This window comes from Camelus ferus, chromosome 2 (genome assembly GCF_009834535.1).
Source record: "Camelus ferus isolate YT-003-E chromosome 2, BCGSAC_Cfer_1.0, whole genome shotgun sequence".
Lineage (NCBI taxonomy): Eukaryota > Metazoa > Chordata > Mammalia > Artiodactyla > Camelidae > Camelus > Camelus ferus.
This window is the reverse complement of record NC_045697.1, coordinates 91792712-91811667: the sequence shown is the minus strand read 5'-3', so window position 1 is coordinate 91811667 and position 18956 is coordinate 91792712. Positions and strand designations below refer to the sequence as shown.

The window sequence follows — 18956 nt, the reverse complement described above, 5'->3', positions numbered from 1 at the left end:
GATCTTGCTAATTAAAACCTAATTATGAGAGAGCAACATGTAGTTACCCCCTATGAAAAACTAGCATGGATACCCACTAATTTAAAAGTTGTCACTTATAAACCCAAAGAAATTGGCTTATTAAAGTGAACACTAATGGAAGGTTCTGTTGCTCAGAGATGACAGGACAGAGGATAGAGGAGAGGAAGGAACGAATGTGTATGTCTTGAGTTGCCTTTCATTATCTGAGAAGAAGCCTCTGACAGCAAGAGCCCCGTCAGGAGGACGAAAACAAAATGACTGTGGCGGGAACCACATTCTCCTAGTTTATTAATATGTATTATATATAGCTGCAAGGCACTGGGTGCCACAGATAGGTGAGTTACTCTGTTTAAGTATATTAATTTTAAACACGTGTATGAAGAGAGGTTCAAGGACAAGACAGTTTGGTGTATTTTATTTTACTTTTTATCTGACTGTTTAGGGAGCCCTTTTAGTCTGGTGTAAGGCAAGAGAGTAGATTATTCTTTAAACAACTGAAAAATTCAGTGAATGCATTAACTTATCTTCTCAGTGAGTCACCCAAATAGCACTTCAGCAAATACACTCACACACACACGCATGCACACACAAACACACATATTCTTTCTCATTTTAGCATGCATTTGACCTTATGTTTTCCCGTGTTATCCATGATTAACTAACCTCAGAAAACCTATGAATGTCAAGATATAATATTCTATGTTCCCTTTTACTCTAATATAAGCAGCAGATAAAGCAACCTTTCCCATCCCCACCGCCTGCCCTGCAGAAAGGCTTCGATAGTATTTAGAAAGAAGTATCTTTCCCATTCTAACTCAACAGAGCTTCCTTTTGATCTTCTCAGTGTCTATCTGTCACATTCAAGTAAACACTATGTAGGGTTCATACCTCATTTTTCTGCAAACTCATATTCTGGGTTCTGGAAAGCCATAGACTATAGTGGCAAACAGCTTTGGCTTTGGAGCCGAATAGCTTGAATCCACATGCTGAAAGAGTAGGAAACTAACTAACAAAGTGGCTTCCTTGATGCTAAAGCTGTTTGTTGATTCATTCTGACTTAGAATTCTTGCAACTTGCTTTTCTCTTTTTTTCTGAAAAACCCCCATCTCTGCTTCACTTGCTCAACTGCTTTTGTACTAAACAGCCCCAAATCTTTCCATTACACTTTCCACTCCCTGTACGTTCTTTACCCAGAATAGCTTATCCTTTAACCCAGAAGCTGTGCTCCGGGAAGGTGGTCATGGGCTGACAGCCTCAGAAGAATGAACAGACCCTCTGGAGCTTCTCTGTGATGTCAGTTGGATTCATGAAGATTGAGGAAAATACAGCACCCTGGAAAATGCCCTGTTTGTTGTTGCCTTTCTGTTCCATCCAGCTTTTCTATAAAACCTCAGGACCCCAACCCCAAGATGGATTCACAGTCTCTAAGGCATTAGCCTGCTGTGACCCCCTCCTCTGCCTGGCAAAACAATAAAGCTGCTCTTCTCTAATTCTCCCCAAACCCTGCCTCCAAGTCTCAATTCAGCTATCGGGGTGCGGAAGCCAGTTTTTTGGCAACAATGATGACTATGCCACTTCCTAACTGTGTGATTTGGGGTAATAAAATTCAGTTTTATAGACCTCGTTTTCCTTGTTTTTTGTCCGATTATTGAGTATCTTCTTAAGGTTTTAGTTCAGCACTTAGCCCCCTTCTGCATGGTGGAAACTCAGTAAATGCTAGCCTCTGCTCTTATTATGCCCTATCAGACAAGCCACATAGCTTGCCTCTGGTCTTCTTCCTTCTGCTCACCTTCAGCACACTGCCTTGTCCTCATCCTAGAACTGTTGGTTGCTTAGAAACCATTCCTTCCCCATTCTTGAAATGCAACCCACTCATTTGTCTGAGTTATTCTTCTCCTTGTCTTTCTACTAACAGAGGTTGATTGAATCCCTCAAGGATGCCGTCATCTAGCAAGCCACATATAAAGTACATTCTAGACATAGCCTGTCCTATCCAACACCAGGGATTTAATAGAGAGAGTGAGAGAAGGTAAGAGGAGAAAAAAGGGAGAAAAGTTAGCAAAATGAAAGGTAGAAAGAAGTTGACATGCTTACAAAGGTTTTATCAAGCATTGATTTAAATATAATCTGGGCAATGGCTGCTCTTACAATGACATGTTTAAGGAAGTTATGAGAACATGGTTTGTAGAGAATTCTTGACATGGAAACAATCTTAGAGATAACCTGCTACACCCCCAAACACTTTACAAATGAAGAAATTGAGGCATGGAAAGTTTAAATAACTTTTCTTAAGGTATGTAATTATTAACTAACAGACCCCAGACTTAAAACCCTAGTTGTCTTAACCCTAGAACAGTTTTTTCCCTAAATCTTCGTGTCCTCAAGTTTATTAATGTGAGAAGCCATTCATTCATTCACTCATAAGAAGTCATCTTTAATTTAAAGCATTTGCTTACCTCTCAACTTCAGTTAATCTTTTCCTGGGGTAGGACTGTCTACAGTGTTTCACTAGAATCAGATTTCAATGTCCCCAGACAATCTCTGAAGCACCTTAGATAAATGTCACCCAAAGCCAGCCCCACCTCGGTTAGAGTAAACAGCTAACTTATGATATGAATTGAAGTAGAACAAAAATTACACAACTCAAAACTATCTTCCTTTGGGAACTCTCACCACCTTTTTAATAACTTTCTAGGGAAATTACACTTAGACATTGTATTAAATATTTTAATCTATCTCTTTTCACTTAATCATTAAAAACAGTAGACACTAAATATGTATTTTTTGAAAGAAGAAACATTTAGGGACTATTATCCACACTTTCATTGAAATAGGACATAAGACTCCTTGGACACAGAAAATGTATCCTATCCAAAGGTACTAGCTAATGCATAACCAGCCTGGATCTCAACCCAAATCTCTCTGAAACCAAGTCCATTTATTTCCCCCTCTGCTTGACACCATTGTGGCCACTGCTCTGGGTTAAAGGCATCATCTTCAAAAGGTGTCTTTTACTAATGGACACTTGGAGTAGAAACTTATCAATCACTGCACAGAGTGAAATACATTAGTGAATATTAGTTGATTGAAGTACCTAGTAGAAAAGAAGCATTTGAGGGAAAGAGGGCTCAAACAGGTGAGTTTTGATTGAAGCAGAGGAGTCAGAACAGAGATGAAGCCGGAGGCAGACCCAGCTGCACAGTGCAGGGGAGGCTCTGGCAAATCAAGGCTGTGCACTGAGGATAGATGGTGAGGCAAAGAATCACTCCACAATTCTCTGTAGACCAGCCCTGACATCCAACCATCATTTTAAATGTGAAGTGCTACTTGGATCTGATTTTGAGGGTCTCGGTTTTAGGATTTCACTGCTATTTTCACTCTGAAAGGTCATTAGAGAGTACGTTAGATGGAGATAACTCTGTCTCTGCTCAGTGTGTTGCTACTGTAAGTGTGCCCTCCTGAAAATAAACTACATCTGGCAACCACTCGTGTGAATTACCTAAATAAAAGACTCACACTGTTAATGGAGCACTTTTGTACTAGAAAAAGAAACCATTAGATTTGATGTTAAAGGAAACTGCTACTGTCACTCCCTTGATTGATTGCATCTTTTATTAGGTCTTCACTGAATTATTTTACGGTATTTCTCTTTTTTTAATCTGCTCCCCTTTGTTGGGATATTAAGAATGTATATTTTGAAAGTAGTGGGGGAAAAATGTTGAGAAGTATAAAATTCAAGATCATAAAAGCCTTTTCATGGGTGGCATTACGAACGTAGCTGTCATGTGGAGTCTGGAATGTAGGTGTAAATTTCAGGGAGTGAGGATTATGTTGTAAAGAGAAAGGGACTTATAAAGTGGAGCTGTAGGTTGATGAAAGAAAGGGATTTCAGGCAGAGGAAAGGCAGGCATGGGGCACCTATTACAACCATTACCCAGGGTCCTCCTTCAGTCACCGCCTTCCAACTAACGGTTTCTGAAGTGGTATTTTCAAGGACCAGATGTAAACTCTGCTCTGCAGGTGTGCTCTGTTTGAGTCCCCTCTCCTTTTGTCACCTGGCAGAGCCTGTGATTAGCCTGGCTAACATCAGAATATGTCCTAAGTTTCAATACGCGCACCTCCACCACTGGGGACCTTGCTGCAGTGGGTGTAACTGGAGCACCTCTGTGCCCGGAGGATGAGGAATTCGGCACATGATGAAACACACCCAAGTGATACACACAGCAAAGGAGTGTGTGCTAAAGAGCTGTTACAGAATGCTGACAGGCTAAGTGTGCACATGGAGCTGGGAGCCCACAAGACTCTGGGAGACAGCTAATAATCACTGTGACAGGCTGTCAAGCTTCCATTTTTCTCTTTTCTGTTTTGCATATTGACCCTGAACCGGGTGGCATGTTCATTTTCTATGCCTCACCACATAGCATCAGGGCTGGGCCAGCCCTGGCTGGTATCTGCTGCTCACTAACGAGCTGCCGCCTTTGATGGTTGTGGCAGAACCACATGCTTGTATTTATAAATGCCGCACACAGAGACTTGCTGGTAGGCAAGGCTGATGAGGGTGCTACGCTGATGATGTGATAATGTGCAGAGGATTTCAGGTGAGCAGAGAGAATCTCAATAGCAAGGTCTCCCCTGTTCCTCCTGTCTGACTGCCAGAAAGCCAACGAGCCCAGCAGGTGCACACACAGGCACAGGAGTGGTCGCTTTCCGCCCAGATTGGAGTGCTGGCCTAACCTCCCCACCAGCTACTCCCAATTCAGCAACCAAGACAACTCTTGAATTCAGAGCATTCATCGTGGTCTTAGGTTGATCCCCCAACAGCAGAGCCCCAAATGAATCATTTATGAAAGTGATTTATTAGGAAGTGCTTCCGGAAAAAAAAAAATTAGGGGATTGTGGAAGTGGGATCACAAGAAGAAGACATTGTGGTAGGCAGAATAACACCTCTTCCCAAAGATGCCCACCTGCTAATACACAGAAGTTATGAATATGCTGCCTTATATGGCAAAAGGGAAATAAGGTTACAGATGAGATTAAGGTTAATAATCATAAAATAGGGGAATTATCCAAGATTATATGGATGGGCCAAAATCTAATCCTTAAATGTGAAAGAAGGTAGGTCAGGGAGATGGCAGCAAAGGGCCTGATGGCCTGTGCTGGCTCTTAGATATTGGGGGTTACATGCAAGGATCATAGAGAGGCCTCTAGGAGCTAAGAGTGGGGCCCAGCTAACAGCCAGCAAAGAAACAAGAGCACAGCCACATGGAACTGAATTTCTGCATAGAAAGGGATCCTCCCATTCCATCTACAAAAAAGAACACAGTCCTGCCAACATCTTTTTGCCTATCAAGACCCAGACAGGCCTTCTGCAGAACTATAAAATCACAAGTGTTTGCTGTTTTCAGTCGTGAAAACTGTGATGCTTTGCTACAACAGCAATAGGAAACTAGTACAGAGGCCAAGTTAAGATGTGATATCAAGCGAAGTACCAGAGCGGGCAGCTGGCTGAATTCCCCGTGAGAAATCTGGTGACTGTGTAAGTCACAACTCAGTTTTTACATCAGGGGACAAAGAGCTAGGTATTACATCCTGGCAACCATCAAGCATTGGTTAAGAGTTAGGAGTATGGAGTGGCGGTATTGAACCCAATTTCCAGGAATTTCCTACTCCTCACACAGGAAAGTATATTCTGATAGCCTAAGGACAGCTTTCCAACAAAGAGGGACAGGTCTGGCTATAAGGAAAGAGAGCAATGAAAGACAATGTGCAGGCAAGCGGTGAAGGGATCTAAGGGGGTATGCACAGAGCGCTGATACTGTCTGCTACAACCGTTCATCATAATAAATATACACTCTTCAAAAATCTTTTGCATAAATGAAACCACTAAATAGCTCAGGAGGCATAAGTTTTGAAAGCAACAGAGCATGGTCAAATTCCCAGCATTTATGTGTGACCTTGGGTGAATTACCTACTCTCTGTAAGTCTTAGTTTCTTTGGATGGAAAATGGAATTATTACTGGGCAACTCTTTTGCCAAGTCTCCATGAAAATTCAGTAAGTGATTAATTGGAAAGCACTTTACGCAACGTCTGGAAGTCAGCTAAAGTTGGTTCTCTTCTTTTCTCCTTTGACCTTGGACTTCAGGACATGACACACTTTACCTGGCATAGGACGGAGAGATCAATGTAGTTCTAACCTGGTTCTCACCATCCTGCATGTATTTCTTTCCCTTTAGTTTATGAACTTGCCAGTTTCCTCCCAACTTAACAAAAATCCTTTCTCTTCTTCAAAACCTCCTCAGATACTAAGATTTTTAAAATTTTTATAGCCAAACTTATTAAACAGTATTCTATACTCCAGTCTCTATCATTTCATCTTCCATTTACTTTTAAATCCTCTAGGGTCTGCCTTCTGTTTCCACCCTCCAATGTGTTTATCCTTGAAGAGTATCACACTGTTTGCCAAACCTACTGTTTCTTGAGCTCACAGTACTATTTGACATTGTTGGCCACTTATTTCTTTTTTTTTTTAATTTTTAAAATTTTATATACAATTTTTAAAGGTTACTTTCCATTTACAGTTATTATAAAATATTGGCTATATTCCCCATGTTGTACAGCATATCCTTGGGCCTAACACCCAATAATAGTTTATACCTCCCACTGCCCCACCCCTAGACTGCACCCCCTTCCCTCTCTCCATGGGTAACCACTAATTTCTTCTCTATATCTGTGAATCTGCTTCTTTTATTATATTCACTAGTTTGTTGTATTTTTAGATTCTACACAGAAGTGATATCACACAGTATTTGTCTTTCTCTCTCTGACTTATTTCACTTAGCATAATGCCTTCCAAGTCCATCCAGGTAGCTGCAAATGGCAAAATTACATTCTTTGTTGTGGCTAAGTAGTATTCCATTCTCTCTCTCTCTCTCTCTGTGTGTGTGTGTGTGTGTGTGTGTGTGTGTGTATACACCCCACATCTTCTTTTTCCATTCATCTGTTGATGGGCACTTAGGTTGCTTCCATGTTTTGGCAACTGTAAATAATGCTGCCATGAACATTGGGTGGCTACTTGTTTTTGAAATGTATTCCCTTCCCTAGTGCTAAGTTGTTCATGGTTTACCCTCAATGTTCCTGCTATTCCTCTCACTCTGCTTCTCTCTGAAATGTTAAATATCCCTCATCTGCAATTTTCTTTTCAGCTCCCACCTTAGACTCTCAATTTAATAATAGTAATAATAGTAGCCAATATTGATTGGCATTTACAATGTGCCAGGCACTTGAGTAAGGATTCCACATGATGCATGAGGTGGTTACTATGATTATTCTCATTCTACAGAGAAGGAAACCAAGGTTTAAAGAAGTGAGGTAACTTGCCCAGAGTTACACAGCCCATATGTGGCAGAGCTGGGATTTGAATCCAGGACGTCTGATTCATACTCACTATTTCATTTAGCTCTCTTCCTGGTTGCCCTATCCAGAGGTAGAATTTTACCCAGCAAAAACTTGCCAATGAACAAGTCTATATCTCTAGCCTAATATCTCTGCTGAGCTAAAGACGTACGTGTTCACCACCTCCCAGACAGATCCTCATACACGTACCACAGGCATTTCACTGTGTTCCCCAACCCCAACCTCACCCCCATCAGATAACCTGCCCTTTCGCTTCCTGTCCCAGTTCAGCTGCTGAATGACACTCTAGTTTGCTTCCTTCTCTACATTCAGCCAGTTACTGAGTCCTGACAATTCTCACACTAGAAGCAGCTCTGAACCCCTCTGTCTATCCCCAACTACGACAGCCTTATTTCAAGCCACCAACATTTTTGTGTGAACTGCGACAGTTGATTTTAAACCCATCTCTCTGCCTTCAGTCTCACAACCTCCAACCAAACTCATCTTATTCCCCAGGTCAGTTTTCCAATCCACAAATCTGATTATGTTTCTGTAGCTTCAGTCAAATTCACAGTAAAGTACAAAGTCTAGGTTTGACTGAGAGGGCTGCCTGTGATCTGGGTCTCCACTGCTTTTCCAGTCTTTTCCCTCATGTAGCCCCTCCTCTGCCACATCAAAATCAGTTTTCCAAGAGGAAATGTTTTCTCCCTCCTTTGTGCCATGCACCGCTCTCTCCTCTGCCTGGGGCTTCTTTTCCTCCCTGACTACCCGGGTCTGTGTCTATCCATCCTTAAATGCTCACTCAAGCATCACCATGCCTGAAAGATTTCTCTGCCCTCACAGATCAAATGAAATGCAATCTCTTTGAGCATCTTCCAAAATTCTTCCAATTTGCCTTTTTCAGAGTAATTATCACACCAGGTTATATAGAATCATTCACATTTTTATCCATCTCCCCATCTCCTGGAGAGCAGGGATTGTGTCTCATTTAGCGCAGTATGCCCAGCACTAAATATTTGCTAAATGAAAAAGCACAAATAAATGAACAAATAAAGAGAACAGTGCACTACGACTGCATACCCAGACCTCTGGGGTTCCCACACATCACTAACAAATGCTCTTCCGGTTCTTACTATCCAGAAGATACGCAGATGCTGCTCTTGCCACCATATGGTAGTCACAGTTCCAGGCACCCATCAGGAAACACACCTGAAAATGATTTTCCTGAGACACTGTCACCCAGAGAAGCCATCTGTGAGGAATGATTTCCATGACTCCAGTACCAATGGCGTCGAGCTACTCGAGATATCAGCCAAGGCAGTCAATCGACACTTTGCACTTCAAGATTAAATCTGAGAGGACACTGATACGAGAAGAGAAGGAGATTTCCACCGGGGCACAGGAATCCACTGCCTTCCCAGGAAATTGGAACAAGGATATAATTTTTCTCCCGAAATACAAAAATTACACAGGGCAAAGAAGAGGGATTCAAACATCCCTCTTCTTTTTATATTCAGGTCTACCCTGGAGAAAAGTCACAAAACAGAAAGGAAAAGAAAAGGAGGGGATAGGGATTTTTCATTCTTCTGTTTGCTAACTATGCAGTGGCAGAAAATTGCTGCTAGCAACAGTGTTATTATATAGACTATGAAGAATAAAGCACCCTGAGAAGTCTATTTATAGAGCAAATACTTGGATACCATTGTGCAGACTCCTGCTGATGGCAAGGAAATATGCATGGCCTCTTGGAAATAGATCAGGAGACCTGGGTTCCAGGACTAACACTGCCCTTACCAGCTTCCACAGCTGTTTCACGAGATTCCTTTCTCCAGCCTACAAAAGAAAAGGTGAAGTAGATGATCCTTAATCTCCCTTAAAACTCTAACTTTCTGAGATTCTCTCTCTTGATTCTCTCTCAGAAGCCAGACTGATCACTGGACGTGGTGCAGGCTGGAATCTAGCCAGAGGAAGGCAAAGAAACACCTGGTTGATTAAAGCAATTGTGGCACAGGAGACTGAAGCGTGAGATGGACGCAACCTCAGTGACAAGCTACTGACACCCTGGCTGCCATGAGTCAACCGTGGCTGTGCAGTTCATGGCAGCAAGAAATTTCAGCCATGGAGGGAAGGAAGAATGATCTCGAGTTACTGATCTCCCACTTTCTCTCATTCTAAAGTCTTGAACTCCAGAACAGACCACACAAACCAAGTGAAATCTGATATGTGGGTTGGTGAGTGGCTAGCCAGCTCATCTTTCAAACACTCCCACTAAGTAAGCTGTTCAACTGAAGCTATCTCAAAAAAAAGAAAAGAAAGAAAAAAACTAAAATAATTCTATGTGTCTGGGAAGGAGAAGGTGTCATTCACAGAGAAAAGACCGAAGTCCAATTGTGCTAGGGTCTGAGAAAAAGAGTAGGTAACAAAAAGAAAGCCCATACATGTGATCTTCCCTGGTGCCAGACTGGAAAATGCCAGTTAGCAGCAACTGTACAACAGTAAAGATGGGGCGGGTTTTTAAGGAGGCAAAAAAAAAGTTCCTTACACTTTTTTTTCCCAACCATATACGAAACTATTTGAAATCAGAACATTATAGGGAACTCCAAGGAGCTCCAGAACCTGTCAGTCTCAGATTCTAAAAAGAGTGAGCAAGTTCACATGTTCTCAACCTTCTCAGCAAATTAAAATAAACAACTCAGGGACCTAGAGAAAAGGATGCATCTTTGCAGCCTCTCCTGAAGCAGACTCTACTGCCAGTGGCACAGTCTCCTCACTGTGTCTTCTCCCATATTTCTGTGTTTTCAGTCCTATTTATGCATGTATACATAATGTACTTAGTTTTATATTTCCTTCTCCAAAAACTATCGTCTCTATTTTTACCAGATTTTTTTCACTGCTTAAACAATACATGAAAGGGAAAGACACAAAGGTACTAAGCCAAATGGTGCTATTGCCCCTCCTCTGTGGCACTGCTGGACCTGAAGCCACCACATGCTCTTTTGCATACTCCACTGGCCAAGATAAATATGTCACAATGTGCTCTGATATCTAACTTTTATGCCTCCAGTCAAGATAACATATTTACCACTCCTTACTTCACTCTCCCAGGCGACACAGTGGCTTTCCCTAGGAATCCTAGTATGGTATTCACTACTACTGTTGATACGGCCGTGTTTTGTTTCTGCTATATTTTGTTGTTGTTATGTGGTTTGCAGCAACATCCCAGAGCTGAGCCCTCCTTTCCCCGGTGCACCACGGCTTGTTTCCCTGCTTGCTTGCCTGCACGCAAGCCTGCTGCTGGCTGGCTTCTGCACGGTCTCAGAGGTCTGCCCAACTCGGGGTCTCTCCCTTGCCTCCTCTGCTTCCCTTGGTTCCTTGGTCTCAGCCTCCTAATCACCAAGCCTCTGCCCTGACACTCAGTCCACAGGCTTCTGCTCATTGCCTGTGGGCTCAATCACTCCCACCCGGATGCCTCTGCCTGTCACTCCCAGGTCTTCTTTATTTGAATAGGAAAGCACAGGCCTTCATATACATAAGCCTGAGTAGGAAGCAATGAGATTGATGCCACAAACCTCATACCAAAATAAAGTCTTACTGCTTTACGGTCATAGTCTATATTTGTCTGTTTATATCCCTATTTATATATGCATATAGAGATACTGTATTTAGATTTTTGTTTCCTTCCCCTACAACTGTCATTCTATTTTTAACAGATTTTTTTTTTACTCTTCAAATATGGTAGGAAAAGAGAATTATGCAGGTAAGGTCCTGCTGCTAGAGAACAGGTGGCAACCAAAAGCACAGTGAAATTTTTTTTTTTTTTTAATTTTTAAAGTGTAATTTCCCTCAAGACTATTCTTCAAGGACTGGATTTTAGAAAGTGAACCTAACAGACAGTCAGAAAATCTACGTTTTTGTCTCAGTTCTGATACTAATGACCTAAAAATGAGGGCTATGAATTAGGAAATTTAGTTTTTCACACATTTTGTGTGGTACAATACTCTGTTTTGAGGTCATGTCCCTCGCTTATAATTCAAGCCTTTTGGGCACTGAATTGTAGTAACAGTCTCCAGACATTTCAACTACCCAAATATCCCACAAATGCCCCCTATAGGAGCTTATTAAATGATTTCATCCAACTGGATGATTTCATGATTCTAGTCAAAAAGGGACTTGTGGAAAATGGCTTAAGATTCTTATCTTTTGTGAAACAGGGAAACAATGAGATTGATGGCATAGTGTAGTGATTTCTAAGATATTAATTAATCTTTCTTGAAACATTCTGGGCCTACTTGCTAACGATTTTGGCAAGCTACTAGTTGGTTCCCACAAATCCATTCTCTTTCTCTTCCATAAAAACAAGCATTCGTGGGGGTTGATGGAAGGACAAAAATGGAAGAAATCTAGGTCTACCAGTGCTCTTGAGTAGCAGAACTACCCTGAGAGCCTGGATTAGCCAAACTGAAACTTCTTACGTAAGTCACATTTTGATATCTCTTTGTTATAGCGACATAGCTTTTACCTTGACTTAGCTTGATTAATACAGAAATTAGTACCTGGAAGCAGGACACTAAGTAACAAAACCTAAAATTCATTTCTAAACCGGTTTAGAAATTAGCTGGTGGGCAGTGAAAACCTAGACACAGCCTGCTGGTCTTCCGTGGCCCTTGTTATGCCTGGTAAAGCAGTTAACAACACACTCACCCCGTCACCTCAGAAAGCACACCCAAGGAGCCTGCGGCTCTGGAGGAAGTGGTGGGAAACACCCAGACATTCAGAGGTTGGCTGTTTCTTGCCACTTTTAATAAGATAGCTAAGAAAGAGACACAGGCAAGAATTTGTCAGTTTGAAAGCAGACACATAAAGAGCTACAGATCCACTAAGTGAGACACTCTCTGCCTATACTCTGAAATCTAAATCACCTGAGAATCCAGCAATTTGGAGATTCACAGGATTGGAAACACAAACTGGATTGGTTCTACACCAAGGATAGGGGAGCGTATTTCTATTACCTGGATCTTCTCTCAAACACCTCCTGCGAAGACGTCTTGGCATGAGATGCATCCAGTACAGACATCAGGGCGTCACCTCCCAAGCCAAGTCTAACTGAAGAACTGTGGGGAGTGCACTGGGCAGAGATGCCTGCCTGCAAATAAAAGAGAATCAGCAGACATAAGGACTATGTCTAGAAAAAAACCTTTATTAATGGTTACCTGTCAATAGAAATGAATGGAAGCAAATAGGTTGGAAGCCTATATATTTTTAGGAAATTGTATTACCAAAGAAATCACAAGTCTGGCAACACTCTAGGCACCAGGCTTACTTCAGTCAGAGCAGACTGCAAAAATGTAACTTTTCAGCACCTGCTCCAGATAGAGAAACACTAACAAGTGAGACTCTTGCAAAGGATAAAGCTGGGGTTCACAGAGGAAAACAGAACAAGGTCGCGCTCTCAGCAGGCACAAGCGGGGTGGCAGATGGGGTAACTGCAACCCGCACCCCACTGCTGGGGCAGAAGGGCTTTGTACTGACTGAGGACTGCTATGTTTCCCATTCTTCTGTTTTATGAATGAGAGTTTTGAATCGTAGTTATCATTTTTTGGCTGATAATTTGTCTATCGGTTTATCATCACCAGACCACAAAGAACATCACCAGGACCTATTGAAGAGAATTATCCATCATCACCCAGAGTTCCTAAACTTAGATCTGATGCAGTACTGGGTTGGACTTTGGACAGTCTCCCTTGGGACACAAGAAGAAGGTAAGAAATGTGTACATGGGTATTTAGGGAGCCAGAGTGGCAGACTGCAAGCCATTCCCCCAAATCTGTCCTCACATAATTTCATGGCCACCCAGTTAAGAAATTACATTTTCCCAGCTCCCAGTGGAATGTGAGTAGAAATAACACTTGCATTTTAAAAGTTCATTGTGTCTTTGTCAAAAAGAAATCTCTTACTCTGGACTTTTCCCCTTCCCATGAACTGGAGCACAGCCACGTGAACATCCCAAATCCCAGCTGGGGCCTGGCCAATTAGTAGAGCAAGCTAGAGGATGGTACGCATGGTGGGGCTTCCTCGTCTCAGGTCGGACAATTCTGGGGGCCACCCCCAGAAGTAACAAAACCCACCAATTCATAGGAAACAAACTAAGAAATTAAATGGGTGAAAAATCAAACTAGGGTCTATTTTACACCTCAATGAATACTAGATACAACTATTATCATAAAGAGTGAAAATACCTTATTGTTCTGAAAATTCCTTTTGTGTCATTTCACAGGCCCCATCTGCTTTCCTCTACTTGTTAGACTAATCCAATAAAACAATAGATATGGAATGCACAACTCCTACATTGCAAGCACACAATCTTTTCTTGAGCTAGAGACAGGAATGAGAGAGGTTGTGTTACGACATTCGTTTCCACAGTGGACAAGGGAAGAGGCAGTTCCAGACAGAAGACAGGCCAATCTCTGATGAATGTGTGAGAAAAGCAAATCAGGCTCTGAGGTCAGCAGTCTCAATGGGTTCCAGGAAAGCAAATCGTCAACAGCGTGCACCATCATTCAGCACTCTCCACTTTATTTTCAGCAGTTCTTTTATACTGCTTGCCCTTCCTAAGCCTTCAGAAAGTCAGTCAGGCTGAAATCGTAGGGAAATAAATTTTAAATTGGCCAAAGGAGCAGTGGATTGGGGGAAATAATTATTACATCGTTGAAATTTTTATAATGACATTCCAATCAGGGTGTGAAAATTTTTCTGAAGTTACATTTAAATTTTTACAAGTGAGCACTCCAACTTACAGGTGGATAGAGAACAGTGAGCATAGAATTGTTTGATCCAGTAGGTTAAGTAGTAAGCAGAAGATAATAGGGAATAAATTGCCAGCAGATGTTGTTGTTGGTTCCGAGCCTGAGACTGCCAAATAAGAATAGGCTGTTGGGATATCATAGAATATAAATGACTTTCTCACTCTGGGTGATTTAATTTCACTGAATTGAAACTTGCAACTATTTATTATGGTGTGCCCAATGTAGCTGAAAATTTTGAAAGTTTTGAAAGTATTTCTTTGTGTGAAAAGAAGTCATTGTGGTGGATACCACAGTGTGCTATCAAGGTCCCTCCCCCGAGGGCTGAACCGCTGATGTGCTGGGGCCGCTCTTACTGCTTTGTGAGAGTCAACTGTGAACATTTCTTCCCGCCTCTCGTTCAGTGGCATCATAACAGTGGTTTGAAGTCAGTCATGATGGGACTCTTCACACTATAGAAATCAGCAAACCAAAAAAATAAGAGCTTTGTGGTTGTTTTTTGTTTTGTTTTGTTTTTCCAGAGCGCTGGTTTACCAGTGCACCGCTGCAGGGAGCGTTGGCAGCCGAAGCTCTCAGCTGAGTCAGGTCACATCCCTTTCCCAAGGACATCTCGCATACAAGACCGATCTAGACAAAGAGTGTTAAGCCCCTTACCCCACCCCAGTTCAGGACAACTCTAAAGAGCCTTTGCCGTCTTTGTTATGCCAACTTCACTGTTTGACTTCTCCCTGTACTCCTCCCTCCTTTCTTCACCCCCTCGCTTGTGTTGATCCAGACAATATTCTGCAAGAAACCTCCCACACACAAATCTCCATGGCAGAGACTGCTTTTTGAAAAACTCAACCTGGGACAAAGGGGTAAGAAGGATAGAAACTTTATTACCCAGAGCAAAAATAGAAAATTAATCATTCCAGAAAGATAACTAATTATAGCTCCATTTACTTGGTTTTGCACTGTTTAAAATGATTGACAAAAATGGAGACAGCAGAACAATGTTGTGGGTTTTGTAGGTAGATTCCTTGCTCTTATTTCATATTCTCTTTTTCCAGAAAGCTATCCTCTGGGGGAAATTTTTAATGTAACATTAAATGTAGGGAACATTGGATGTTTAGGGTTGGGAAAAAAATAGCATTTGTGTTTATTTAATTCTAGCTTTTTAAAGAGGGATTACCTCAGTGGTTTTGTCCCCAAATCAAAAGAAAAAGACAAAAAGGGATCAAAAGCCATCAAAGGAACCTAATATAAATTAATTGAACTGACTTTTGGGGCACAAACTACTTTTCTCAATCACTGCTTTCAACCTTGTTTTGTCCAACACTTTCGCATGTCTCTTGCATTGCAGCTCACTCCCAATTATTAGAACATACTCCAGTTTAACACTGCTTTCACACCAAGACCAGGTCTGAGGCTCCAAAAGCTTGGCTGTGGGGAGCAGGGCAAGGTCAGTGCTCCCCCTCTGCTCAGCATCTTTGAGTGGAGGGGGAGCGGGACATTAATTCATCCTTGTCCCTTTCCAACGTTCTACTTCCTTGGGGTTGGAGTAGGTATGAGGAGAGATGGAAAAGGGATGAAAAGTTCTCTAAAATAAATGCTCATAACTGTAGCCCCCTCCTCATTGCTTGTCTGCTTCCCAGCTAACCCTGAATGGTCATCTATGTGCCCTGAATGTCTGAAGTTCAAGTGCTGACGAACCGAGGGGTTGTCTTTCAGAGTTTATCAGGAGGCCTTAGGGAGTCTCTCCACTTCTCAGTTTTCTGAAAAAGGAAGCTAGTTCTGGTTTCATATCCCAAACCCCTCAGCTCCGACTCTTCCTTATCACAAGATGAATGGGGTAGAAGCTGACACACACCCAGGTGTCTCACGAGGAGAGGCAGGGCATTCTGCAGCCCTGAAACACGAGCCCATGAGGCTTCTCTTCTCTCCTTGCCTCCTTAGTTCTCCTTTACACGGTCTGCTGGAGTGAGGCTGGGCTTCATGAGCTAATAATCTCTGATGGAGGCTTCAGGCTCCATCTGTTGCTGGCTCTTGGAGGTTCTTTCTTTAAACTTGAGGATTAATGCCTCTTTGTCCTCATCTTAGAGTGCTAATCGTCTATTCTAGGTCAGTAGGAAAATCTCACTCAATATCTTCATAATTTGAAACTGGTGCTTAAAACCAGTTCCAAGACCTACTCCCTACCTCCCCAGGGGGCCTGTTATCAAATTAGTCTAAATTGTATTGAAGGCAATGCACACCCTCTGAATTTAGTACTTGAATTTCCAATGTGGTTGTTACATTGATTAATGTATGAGAAAAGTGTAGCTTCATCTCTTCCTTTTGTATTTGTAGAGACAAAATAGCATAATCGAAAACGTGCTGATGACTAAAATACCCACATAACTAACACCTTATTGGTTTGGTAGGGCCTCCCAGGGCCTGGCATATGATTATAACACAAGTTGCTTGAAATCTTCTGTAATTATTCTGTTTCAGCTCTACACATCGAATCCTGCTTTACATGAATCCAGCACGATATCAGGTTTTATCTCATAACTAGATGCTATCATTAATTTGATCTTGTGTTGCTTGAAAATAGCCTTCCATTGCACATAGCTGGTTTCATACAATTTTCCTAAACAACAACAAATTGAATCCTTAAGGGCATGTCTGTCAGAAGTCTATGAACTTGAAAAAAAAAAAAAAAAAAAAGAAAGAAAACAGCTTCAGCCCTGTTTGTTAGCAACCACAACCTTGGTCCTCAAAACGTCAACTTAAGAGAAAAAAAAAAAAGCACTATTGCCAATACAGTGTGGGCTCCCTTAATTTCATGCACTGTGACTTCAACAATTTCTCCATTTCTCATCTTATTTCTATAAAAGTAGCTTCATTTAAAAGCAGGGAAACCACATTTCATGCTCTTCAGTTTCATTAAAGTTATACAAAAGGAGCCTACCAAAAGGAGCCTCTCCTAATTAAACAGTTGTAGCAGATGAAAATATTGAAATGATGAATCTGAAAGGAAGCTGACACTATATATTCCCCAGAATTTTTTATCATGACATGAAAAAGGGAACTGAAAAATTAAGATCTGAATCCCAGGAAGAAGTGTCACATATGTCATTACAAAGAGAAGGAATGAAGCCCACTGGCTTCTTAAGGTAGCACAGGGGAGGTGAGAGAAACAGAGAACAAAGGCATCTGCTCTGATCCTTTGATAGGGTGGACTCTGTGTAGCTCCTGGACCGGGGCCCTTCACCTGGTTGGGTGTGATCAGAGACTCATTCTTGTAAACTAATGGCAGCGGCTGGTTGATGCAGATGCTCTGGACTCCCGTGAGACTGCTTTCATCATCATTCAGCCAGAATTATGGAGTGTGCTGGTTAATGGGCACTTAAGATAAAGTGTTACCAAGAATAAGAGAGAGTAAAACTTAATGTGTTATTCCTCCCCTCCAAGACCTGCAAAATAAGCTTGCTTGACTGACAGGCTCCTCTCTCAAAGTGGAAAGAGTAATGACATGCTTCTCAGAGGCTTAGGAACGAGACTGCATTCTAGATGGCTCCTGCTGCAACTTTGAAGGCACACAGAGCAAGGTTTATAAAGCAAAGGCCGTTTGTTCTGATCTTCGTAGTTATTTATTTAAGTGAGTTTCATTTCTTACAGCTCAGAGTCTCAACCACTTACTGAGGTCTAATAAGTAGCTTAGAAATCTATAAATTTCATATGAAGTTTTATGTTAATAAACTTGTGGCCTAATTAGCCATTGCCTTTTTTCTTCTGTCTTGTATTATTTACAGGGTGTTCCTAAAATGCGCTTTTCAACTCCAATCCTTTTACACCAAAAAACTAGTTAGTATTTTATTAGGTATAAGTAATTTTGACTTCCGATTTCTTCAATCCCTTTAGCTCTTAGAAATGTCAAAAGCTGAACTCAGAAAGGCATAAAATATTGATTATTTCTCGTTACCCCTGTTCAGATTATTTGAATATTGTAGACCACTGTGTGAAGTTGCACGTTTCATAACGCATGAGGGCAGTCTATCTGAGGGCGCATGGGGCATGCACAGTAAAACCTTATAAACTTTACCTGTAGATAGATAGACAGATAGATGGATAGATAAATTAGATACATATATATGTGTTTGTATATATGTGTATGTATGTAAATATAATGACAACTTTTGACATATGGCAATGAAATGTCTTGTACTAACAAAATCTATATATCACAGCAACTTCCCAAAAGTTGAAAGTAAATACTGTGCAGAAGGGGAATTGCATGAGTAAGGCACCACCTTGAATGCTGGTGAACAAGTTCTAAGCTGTATGGCTTAGACACAGACTCCACATGAAAAAAACACAATGAAGAAATATGGCTAATGTTTATGGAAAGTCAACTCTGCAAAATTCTGTTCTTCATGCTTTAGAATCAAGCTTTTAAGTAGATGTCACCATTTGACACACGAAAAAGCTGAAGCTTCAAGTGACTAAGTAAGTCACTCCATGATTACATGGTTTATCATCTAAGCAGAACATTTCTGAGAGTGAAAGGAGGAACTAACTGGTAAGGATACTGAGACAGTAGGTATAAAAAGGCACTGTCCTGGGCAAACTACAATATGTGTCATTCTACCCAAGGATGTGGTACAGCTGAGATTCAAACCCAAGCAGACTTACTCTAGAGCATGGAACATTAACCATTATGCTATACTTAGTGGTTACTTCTTTTTCAAGTAACAAAGAAGAAATGGGGTAATGATGTG

General features: G+C 41.5%; 1 protein-coding gene across 1 annotated transcript in view; it reads right to left on the bottom strand.

The window, feature by feature from the left end:
• Window positions 1-18956, bottom strand: part of LOC102513647 (UPF0462 protein C4orf33 homolog) — a 577478-nt gene that overhangs the window by 345511 nt on the left and 213011 nt on the right. The window contains exon 5 of the transcript XR_004313736.1: window positions 12424-12557. The gene's annotated coding sequence lies outside the window, so the exon portion shown is untranslated. The remainder of the gene's footprint in view (window positions 1-12423; window positions 12558-18956) is intronic.